Source organism: Mus pahari, chromosome 9, assembly GCF_900095145.1.
Source record: "Mus pahari chromosome 9, PAHARI_EIJ_v1.1, whole genome shotgun sequence".
NCBI lineage: Eukaryota > Metazoa > Chordata > Mammalia > Rodentia > Muridae > Mus > Mus pahari.
This window is the reverse complement of record NC_034598.1, coordinates 80,663,061-80,673,821: the sequence shown is the minus strand read 5'-3', so window position 1 is coordinate 80,673,821 and position 10,761 is coordinate 80,663,061. Positions and strand designations below refer to the sequence as shown.

The window sequence follows — 10,761 nt, the reverse complement described above, 5'->3', positions numbered from 1 at the left end:
AAAAAAAAAAAAAAAAAAAAAAAAAAAAAAAAAAAAGAGAGAGAAGCAGAAGACATGTGCCTTTCAGAATAGATTCCACATGTGCAGTTTCTCCTCCCTTTTCACAGAAAAGGAGAGGGTATTTTGAACTTGGTTGGGTTTCAGCTGTTCCCAGGAAACAGCCAAAGTATTCTGCAGGCCTTTGTTGGGTTCTGAGGTAACGCTGCTCTGCAACAGCAACGGGGCCTGGTAGCTGTGGTCCGGTGCCAGCTCTCCCTGCAGATGGCCTTATTTTTCTTCAGTTTCCCTGTTCGCCAGGCCTCCCGGGAGATGCTGGCTGCCGTGTTTATCTTGGTCCAGTCCTCTTAGAAACAAACAACAATGTATCTATTGAAAACTTCCTGCTATTGTTGATCTTGAATGTTCCTTGCTTTAGCCAGAGGGGTAGCCTAGTTGTTGTTCTGTCCAGAGAAATGACCTGGGGACTTAATTTCAAAGTCCTAAGATGATCTTAAATGAAGGTTTGAAAGACACTTGGCTGAGTGGGTAGTGAGTTGAGTGGGATATAGCGATAATGAAACATTCACTGGCTAAGAAGCAAGTCCCTGTATAACCCCGGAGGGACCTAGGGTCATCAAGATGGTGTTGGTGAAGGGTTGGCAATAAAAACAACAACACCAGAATTTGTTGAGTACTTACCACCTGCCAAATGGTCTGCACGCTTAAACAGCTCTGCTGTGTGTGTAGTAGTAACTCAGTTAAGTAACGTGTTCGAGGCCAGCTAGTCAGCAGAGACCTGGGTATTCGACAAGGGTAGAGTTAACTGTCTCTAAGACCTTTAGAGAGATGAACTACTCATAGCTTTAAGTTGGGAAAAACTGAAGTGGATTTTTATTTGTTTGTTTTTGTTTTCTTGTTTGTTTGTTTTGAAGACATTGTCCCTGTAGCTCAGGCTAGCCTGGAATGCACCATGTAAACTAAATTGGTCTCTAACTCATGATCCCACATACACCACACACATGACCACGTATGTGCACACATCAACACTCACGAGCACACACACATACCACATGTATGCACACACCCCTGTCCCCACTGCTTTAAAAAGAAAGAAATCTGGGTAGTTTTAATACCACCCATCCCCAGCTGGGCCCGCCTCCTGTGCGCCTGTATCATTATGGACTAGCCAAAGCTAAAATCCATTTAAGGTGCCCCAGCCATGCGATATCACCAAAGGATGGAAATTTAATTGCAGGCTCCATAAATAAAATAATAATATTTATGTGAAATAAACTCTAAACCTTAATAGGTCTCAAAAATTGGCCCATGGGCTTCACTGTTAAAGCTCTCTAGCGGGGAAGACCTGGGAGCCCAGACGGGGCGTCGACATGCTCTTCTAAGATTTAGGTTCCATCCATCAGCGACTGCAGTAAGTTCATAATTCTGAGCATAACTGTGGGTCACCAGGATGGTAGAAAGGCCTTGGGGCTGAAGCCTCTCCCAGCACTTGTCTGCATAATGAATGGGGTGGTGATTTGACTAGGTTTGCCCACTATAGACTCACCCGTTTGAATGCCTGGCCCACAGGGAGTGGCCCTATTAGGAGGTGTGGCCTTGTTTGGAGTGGGTGTGGCCTTGTTTGGAGTGGGTGTGGCCTTGTTTGGAGTGGGCGTGGCCTTGTAGGCGGAAGTGTGTCACTGTGAAGGTGGACTTTGAGGTCTTGTGTCTGTACACAAGCTGTGCCCTTACTGAGCAAATGTGGAAGAGAGTCCTTTTCTGCTGTCTGTGGATCAAGATGTAGAACTCTCAGCTCCTCCTCCAGCACCGTGTCTGCCTGGATACGGCCATGTTTCCTGGCATGATGATAATAGACTAAACTTCTGAACTGTAAAGCCAGACCCAATGAAATGATGTCTTTTATAAGAGTTGCTGTGGTCTGTACTTGCGTGACACCCTAAGGTCTGCCCAGTCCACCCACCCCGCTGTTTTCATTACAGAGAACTTTGTTGATGTGTGATTTACCCATCAAAAACCATTCCTTATAAAGTCAGGCATTATTTTTTTGGAATCGTGCATCTGTGTGCTCCATGTCTACATATGGCTGGCACTGCAGAAAGTCGCCTAGTGCCCACCCTTTAGGCAGCAATTTCCCACCGTGGCACCTTAAGTCTTCCCTTTGACTTGTGCCTCCTGTCTGTCAAGTGGTTCATATTTAACTTGAATTCTAGGTGTAGAGCTAGTCTGGACATTTCTTCAGATTATGGTGTTTTGTGCTCATCTCCAACCTATACGTCAGATATGGTCTGACAGAGTCGCTGGGCCTGCCAGCCCCTTTCATGTGGACAAAGAACTATCTGGCTGACAATGACTTAGCACCTGGCTTGTGCTGTTGACACTTGCCAAGCCTTGGCCAAAATCCTGTCTCTTTTTTAACTCCTACAGACTTTAGTCAAGGTGTTCCTCCATTATCTATCCTACAGAATTCCCGTCTTAAGGTACCGAGCTTTATATTCAGTATGATAATCAATGGCAATGTTAACGATGAACATCTTTTGAAAGCTTGCTATTTTTATCTTTCTGGGGTTTCCCCAAGGTTTGTCCTTGGTATCATTCTGAATCTTGCTTCTTCCCATTCCTCACTCTTTCTGCATGTAAAGAAAGAAATCTGCATATTTAGTTCTTACACCATGTCCAGGTCTCTGTACCTCTAAACATATGTGTGATGTGTGCATATATGTGATATGTGTGTGTGGTCAGAATCAAAACAAGAAATTACGTGCTCATATAAGTCACAAAGAACTCTTATCAGAAGGCGTGAATGACTGCTATAATCTCAGAGGAGTAACCATTAGAAACGGGCAAGGAACCAAGGAGGCATGTCTTCTAAGACAAGTAGTAGATAAACAAACACATGGAAATCAGACGAGTATTACTAGAGATTATAGAAATACAAACTGAAGCACGTGCGCAGATAAAATACAGATACAAGTGCAGTTGGGGATTATGAGAGATGGGAACCACCCTGTGCTGCTGCTCAGGATGTCAGTTAGTATGAGCACCGTGGGACAGAGCTTGGTACATCCTCAAAATGCTAGACTTAAAATTGCCACACAGCCCCACACTCTATCAGGTACAGAGCCGCGAGAAATTAGCGTATATACCCACGTAAAAACATGGGCAGTCAGCAGTCTTTTCATTGTTGAGACTATAGGAGTTTTTAGATATAGAGGCAAGTGCCCTGTTAGCTCCATGATTTGCAAATAGTTCATCTTAGTCTGTGCGTGACGGTTCCACTTTGTTGACGGTACCTTTATCCTTGACCTTTCTCAACATGCTGTGATGTCTGTATCAGCGACCTTTCTCGTTGCTGTGACCAAGTAGCTGACAGGAAGCTGCATAAGGGGAGGGATAGATAGGTTTGGGTTGTGGATCAAGGGGAAAATCATGGCTAGGAAGCGGTGGATGTTCAAGGCTGTGCTCACATGCTGGCAGATTAGGAAGCAAGAGAGGAGAATGGCCCATGTGGTACCCAGCTGGCTTTCTGCTTCTCATTTTGTAGTCTGTCCAGGAACTTGGACCATAGGAGGGGGTTGCCTGCATTCAAGGTAGATCTTACATTCCTCAGTTAATTCCTCAGTTAATCCCCTCTGGAAACACCCAGTGATGTACCTCACTAACCCATGCCTTATGTGGTCTTTAGTCCAGTGAGGTTGACCATTGAAATCACCATTATAGTGTCCTTTGCACCAAAGTTTTTAATTTTGTTGAAATCTAATTCATCTATTTTTTTCCCCCTGTTGTATTTTGGTTTTGGGTTCTGTATGTGTGTGCTAAAATTATTAGGTTGTTTTGAATTTTTTATTCTGAGCTAGTTATTTACTGTAATATACAAGAGGAGCTTAGCTGTGAGTAATTGCGTAATTAAAACCTTTGTTACTGAAAAGTCAGAAGCTTACATAATTCTGTGGATCAGGGTGTTGATGACTTCTGTATTTACCTTTGAATCCCCTCCACACACCTGCACTAAAAAAAGATGCTGATAACAAGCCTGTTGGCTGGTTCTGGAAGGACTTTTTTTCTTTTTCCTTTTCATTTCATTTCTTTCTTTCTTTTCTTTTTTTCTTTTCTCTTCTTTTTTTCTTTTTGGCTAAAATTTAATCTGTGATCTGTTCAGGCTTTAGAGATAGATCAGAGTTCCACTTACATCTTCGTTCCACTTACTCTGTGGCCTTTTTCTAAGCCTTTAAGCCTCTGGGAACTCAGGTGCCACTCTGTAAGAAAGGACAACACACCTCTTGGAGATCTGTTGCTGAGACGGCATATACAGCTCTAGGCACACGTAGCCATTACTCTGTGTGTCAATGAACTTGGTTCTCTCCGTTTCTCCCTTGGGTTAACAGGGATGCTGCTCCTCTTTTGCCGCCCCTGTGGCGTGAGCAAAGATGACTGACCAAGCAAGTAGTGTTTCCATTTAGATGGTCAGGGACCCTTTCATCTGTCTGGGTAGACATCCCGAGGAAACCGGAGGGAGCTCTTGTGGTGCTGGCAGCCCCAGATTACACCAAGAGTAGACTAGGTGCCCAGAGCTGGGGGCCTAAGGGGTTTACGGCTTCGGGGTTTGGAAACCACTGGTGCTCACGCTGCAAATTCCTTGCCCTGGGCCCCAGCCTTTGCAGGTTGTTACATTCATCGGCATGACTCCGTGCTGAGTCACATCTGCAGACAACCCCTGTTGCTGTTACAGCCCCCCCTGGTGCACCTCAGGTTTGCGACCTTTAGCTCCTGAAGCCACTAGTGTTCCTCATGTTTAGCATGTCGGTTCTCCTGGCCCTTAAGCCTTGGCAGCTCCAGGGAACTTTCTGGAGATCAAGACCTCCACGTTTTGTTGTTGTTGTTGTTGTTTTTGTTTTTGTTTTTTTTTTTTACAGAGTGCCACCTCTCTTTGTCACTTCAGCCCTCAGCTGCATTCTTCCAGAATTCTTCAGCTGCCTTCTCAGTGTCACTGAGACTACAGCTGGTGGCTTTGTTGCTGCTACGGCTACAGTAGGCAAGACCACTTAGAGGAAGTCTTTTATGGGGGGCTTATCCTGTAACACCCCAGGGCAGCATGGGTGGATAGCAGCCATTTCTACCTGCACTTCCAGGGGCTCCTATGCCCTCCTCTTGCCTCTGTGGGCATTCCATTTACATGGCACCCCCACATTACATAAATAAAACACTCATATGAATTAAATAAAAATTTAAAACAACAACAATAGCAATAACAAAAGGTTTGTATTTGTACTGGTCATGCAGGGTTTTGTGTGCACCAATCACGGGCCTTCTGCAGGGTTTGTGAGGAACTGTTCTTCCTCTGTCTGGGGTAACAAAGGCTGCAGGGTCACATAGAGTTCACCCAGGCGTGTCTTCCTCCGGGTGCTGCTTTCTAAGGCCAACAAACCTGTCTGAAGTGGTCATGGTGGGGCTATGTCGTCGGCTAGGTAGGTAGAGGTGCTTCCTAGTTGCTGGAGTTTCTTCAGTGAGATTATAAAATGCCCATTAATATCTGGGCTACCAGGGCCATGCAGCCAGTCACTAGGAAAGGGACTGCCCAACAGACAGTCCCACACTCAAGGATCCCAGGAAGGACTTGTCAAGTGGCTCGACCTTGTCAGTTTTAATCACTCACAAAACGCAATGAAAGCGTGTTTGCAGTTAGCACTTTAAAAAGCTCAATAAAGAACTCACACTTCTTTTTGTTGTTGTTTGTTGGGGCTTTACTAAAACCCAGGCTGGCTTAAAACTCACTGTTCAGCCCAGGCCAGTTCCACATTCATAGTCCTGCCCTTGCCCCTGCCCCTGCCCCTGCCTCTGCCTTCCCTGCCTCCTCCATCTCTGTCTCTCCCAGTGTGCTGAGATTACAGGCAGAAGTGTCCATATACAGTAGAATTAATAGTGCTTAATGTTAACCAGCAGTGATTAACAGCGTTGACTCCTGTCCCACTGCTCTATAATCTGTTTTATAAATACTATATTTTTATCCTTTGAGAATTAGCTCCTCCCAGATTGACCCTTCACCTTCCCATACCCTCCCAATGTGTGCCTTTAAAAAAAAATCATCCACTGAGTCAATGTGTGGGACCCGTACAAGGCCATCCACCGGAGCGCAGTTGATCTACCATGGGCCACACCCTTGAGGAAAACCAGTATCTCCTTCCTCAGAAATCATTGTCTGTCAGAAACCAATAGCTCTTTAGTTGGGGGTGGGGCCTCTTGATCCCCTTCCTCCATGCTAGGCTATTGACTGGCTTGTCTCTGATCTGTTTTCCTAGACTTGATGCCCCCCTGCTTCCTTTGGTAAAGAAAATCATGATTTTTCAAAACATCAGGAAAACCTTTCTTAGTCCCCGGCCACCTCTGATTTTTTTTTGGAATTCACATAGAAGGGACGGAATGTCTGGGCAGGGAGCCTTAGTATGGTTGGTGTGTGAGCTTGCAACCATGGAGTAAACAAAACTAGATTAATTGTCTAAGGAAGGCCTGGAAGATGGCCTGGTGCTCTTGTATGTGAGTAGATGTCATGTCTTTTCTTGTGGGAAGCAGAGTGCGTTTCCCACAATTGCTTGACGGGAGCACACTGCCTTGCCAGGGATCTTGAGGACGGGCAGTCATCAGGTCACCCACTGGGGAATTGCTGAGCTGAAAGATTAGCGATCTGAGAAACAGGAAAAGCCCCATGGTGGGGTGGTGTGAATGAAGCAATTTTGCAAATACTTCTGCTTTTTGTTTCTCGGTGATTATTTTTAACTGAAGCAGTATCATCTGAAGGTCCCACAGACTCATGGGCTCTTAGCACACGAAAGTAGCCTAGATCTTACAGATCTAGAATCACACCCTCTGGCCCGAAGAGAAGGTAAAATTGTGCTCTGGTTTTCACTGCTTTGATTTGTTCTTAAGGAAGATGTTAGCGAGGCTGTCGGCTTAGTTCTCTCTGGCACACACTTTAGGGTTTGGTAGATATCTATTTTTGTTTTAAAGGGGCATTCCAGTAAATAATTTGCAAGCAGTACTGTTATGGTGAGAATTTGTCCATGGCTTCTAGAAGGCATCTCAAGGTCTGAGGGCAAGTTTCTCTGGCCAGGAGGTGGGTTGTGTGTGCATCTTACTCCGTTGACTACTTCTCTGGGTGCTATTACCAAGTGAGCTTTTAATTTGAGATACTTGAGTGTTAGCTAGGACCATGACTGATAATAGAAAGTACTGATAATTAACGTTTCTTAGGAGGCCACTGTGAGCCGGGCACTAGTGTAAGTGGGCACTAGTGTAAGTGTGGTACCAGTGCTAACCGTGTAACCCTCTCAGAAGTGCATTGAGTTTGTTAGCTGTGCTTTTACTCTTAGTTTTTAAGTGGGGAAACAGAGTAGATCTTCCATCATCATGAGGGCAAGCATTAGCTGTTAGGTTAGCATTCCTAGCAGGGCACAGAGAGGCAAGCATTATGGGATACATTACTCCTGAGATTGGGCTAAGTTTCATAAACCTCCTTGGTGGTGTGTGTTATATAGTTGGTTTTTAGTTACTCTTGATCATATGTGTGTGTGTGTGTGTAAAAGATTCCTTAATCAATTTGAAAAAGAGTTAGATAAGGTCTCACTGGTCTCCCAGACTGACCTCGACCTCTTTGAGTGCCAAGAAGCCCATTCCTAGTTTGAAAGTTTTAGACATCAGTAGATAGTGTAAAAATGAAGTCCACTTGTGTATTGAACAACAGTTGATTCTTAGGCAGTTTGTGGGATTGATGCTTAGGATACAAAGGCAATGGAGTCCTGGTCCCCTGTGCTCTCATGGAGATGTCACCCAAGGAGACGGGGAAAGCACTTCCAACAGTTAACATCCCTGAAGTCATGACACAGAAAAGAGTTTCTCGAATCCTATTTTTAAGAGTCTGGTGGCTGCAATGGGAGACACTGTGCTTCTCCGGTGACTTTGATGTCTGGTACTGATGAATTCACCCAGAGCTCTCAGGTGCAGGCTGTGGGGTACAGTTGCTCCAGGGTAACTCTGTGTGTGTGTGTGTGTGTGTGTGTGTGTGTGTGTGTGTGTGTGTGGACTGCATGTCGAGGTCAGAGGGCAGCTTCGATGCTATTTCGTGGGTGCTGTTCGCTTGAACTTTTGGAAAGATTCGTCTTTATTTTATGTGTCTGTGTGTTTTGTTGAATGTATGTATGGCACTGTGTGTTTACAGTGCTTGAGCAAGCCAGAAGAAGATATTAGGTCCTCTGAAACTAGTAACAGACAGCCATGAGCAACCAACCAAATCTGGATCCTCTACAAGGGCGTGGCTGAGCCATCTCTCCAGTCCCCTTTTTATTTTTTTTTATTTTATTTGAACCAGGATGCCTTGATGGCCTGAAGCTTGTCAGGTAGGCTAGGCTGTCTAACCAGCAAGCTCCAGGAATGATGATGATGATGATGATGATGATGATGATGATGATGATGATAATGACGATGATGATGATGATAATGATGATGATGATGACGACGACAATGACAACGTCGATGATTTATTACAAGCATGGCACGAGTCTGGCTTCTTACTTGGGGATTTATGTTCTGATACTGATATTCTGTGTCAATAGCAATGACAGAAAGACAAACTCTCTGATTCTGCTTTAGAAGAGAGAGTTTGATTATGAATTTCATTTTTACTTTGATGGAGGGTTTTTTTTAAATTCACTAAAATATTGGTTAAACTGTCTTTGTCCTAGATAAGAAATGTGTTAGCTAACGAGATGGTAAAACTCAAATTTTTATGAATTTCTATTGCTGTAGATATCAATAGAACTTGACTTGTGCTTCAGAGTGTATTTAGATGATAATAATATTTTTTCATTGGATCATTTTTTTATTTTTTTCCAATTTTTATTAGGTATTTTCTTCATTTACATTTCAAATGCTATCCCCTATACCCTCCCCCAACTCTGCTCCCCTACCCACCCACTCCCACTTCTTGGCCCTGGCATTCCCCTGTGCTGGGTCATATAAAGTTTGCAAGACCAAGGGGTCTCTCTTCTCAATGATGACCGATTAGGCCATCTTCTGCTACATATGCAGCTAGAGATGCGAGCTCTGGGGGTACTGGTTAGTTCATATTGTTGTTCCACCTATAAGGTTGCAGACCCCTTCAGTTCCTTGGGTAATTTCTCTAGATCCTCCATTGGGGGGCCCTGTGTTCCATCCAATAGCTGACTGTGAGCATCCACTTCTGTGTTTGCCAGGTACTGGCATAGCCTCACAAGAGAGAGCTATATCAGGGTCCTTTCAGCAAAATCTTGCTGGTGTATGCAATAGTGTCTGCGTTTGGTGGCTGATTATGGAATGGATCCCCTGGTGGGGCAGTCTCTGGATGGTCCATCCTTTTGTCTCAGCTCCAAACTTTGTCTCTATAACTCCTTCCATGGGTATTTTGTTCCCAATTCTAAGAAGGGGTGAACTATTCACACTTTGGTCTTCCTTCTTCTTGAGTTTCATGTGTTTTGCAAATTGTATCTTGGGTATTCTAAGTTTCTGGGCTAATATTCACTTATTAGTGAGTGCATATCATGTGAGTTCTTTTGTGATTGGGTTACCTCATTCAGGCTCCAGATCCGTCCATTTGCCTAGGAATTTTCATAAATTTATTGTTTTTAATAGCTGAGTAGTATTCCATTGTGTAAATGTACCACATTTTCTGTATTTATTTCTCTATTGAGGGACATCTGGGTTCTTTCCAGCTTCTGGCTATTATAAATAAGACTGCTATGTACATAGTGGAGCATGTGTTCTTATTACCAGTTGGAACTTCTTCTGGATATATGCCCAGGTGAGGTATTGCTGGATCCTCCGGTAGTACTATGTCCAATTTTCTGAGGAACCGCCAGACTGATTTCCAGAGTGTTTGTACAAACCTGCAAGCCCACCAACGATGGAAGAGTGTTCCCCTTTCTCCACATCCTCGCCAGCATCTGCTGTCACCTGAAATTTGATCTTAGCCATTCTGACTGGTATGAGGTGGAATCTCAGGGCTGTTTTGATTTGCATTTCCCTGATGATTAAGGATGTTGAACATTTTTTCAGGTGTTTCTCAGCCATTCGATATTCCTAAGTTGAGAATTCTTTGTTTAGCTCTGTGCCCCATTTTTATTGGGGTTATTTGATTTTCTGGAGTCCATCTCTGGTAGAATCATCATGCCTGACATAAAGCTGTACTACAGAGCAATGGTGCCCCTTCTTTCTTTAAGACAAGTTCTTACTCTGTAGTGCCAGCTGACCTGGGACTCACTCTGTAGACCAGGCTGGCCTCAAATTCACAGAGATCCCCCTGCCCCTACCTCCCAAGCTCTGGATTGAAGGTGTTTGCCATCTGCCATGCCTGGCCTTCCTTTTACTAAAAGATTGGTTTTCCCAGATACAGAATTCTTGCTTAACATTTTTAAAAATTCCCTTACAGGATCTAATGCCATCCCCTCTCTTGGGTATCACCTCTGTGGTTTCTACGAGAAGTCAGCTATTATCTTATTGAGGATTCTTTGTACATAAATAGTCACTTCTCTTTTGATTTCAAATTTTTCTGGTTTGGATTTATCCGACTTAGAGTTGGAGTTCTCAGTTCACATGGAGGTTTTGTTTGTTTGTTTGTTTGTTGTTTTTGTTTTAGTCCAGGCTGTCCTAGAACTCACTCTGTAGACCAGGCTGGCTCAGAGATCTGCCTGCCTCTGCCTCTCAAGTGTTGGGATTAAAGGCCTCCTCCTCCTCCTCCTCCTC

General features: G+C 44.2%; 1 protein-coding gene across 3 annotated transcripts in view; it reads left to right on the top strand.

The window, feature by feature from the left end:
* The window catches only part of Tmcc3 (transmembrane and coiled-coil domain family 3), a 268,700-nt gene that overhangs the window by 40,001 nt on the left and 217,938 nt on the right, over nucleotides 1-10,761 (top strand). Inside the window, exon 1 of one of the 3 annotated variants that reach the window (XM_029542421.1) lies at nucleotides 6,798-6,871. The exons of 1 other annotated variant lie outside the window; for it this stretch is intronic. The gene's annotated coding sequence lies outside the window, so the exon portion shown is untranslated. Of the gene's footprint in view, nucleotides 1-6,797; nucleotides 6,872-10,761 lie in introns of those variants that run through there. One more of the 3 variants, XM_029542424.1, reaches the window with a different exon arrangement.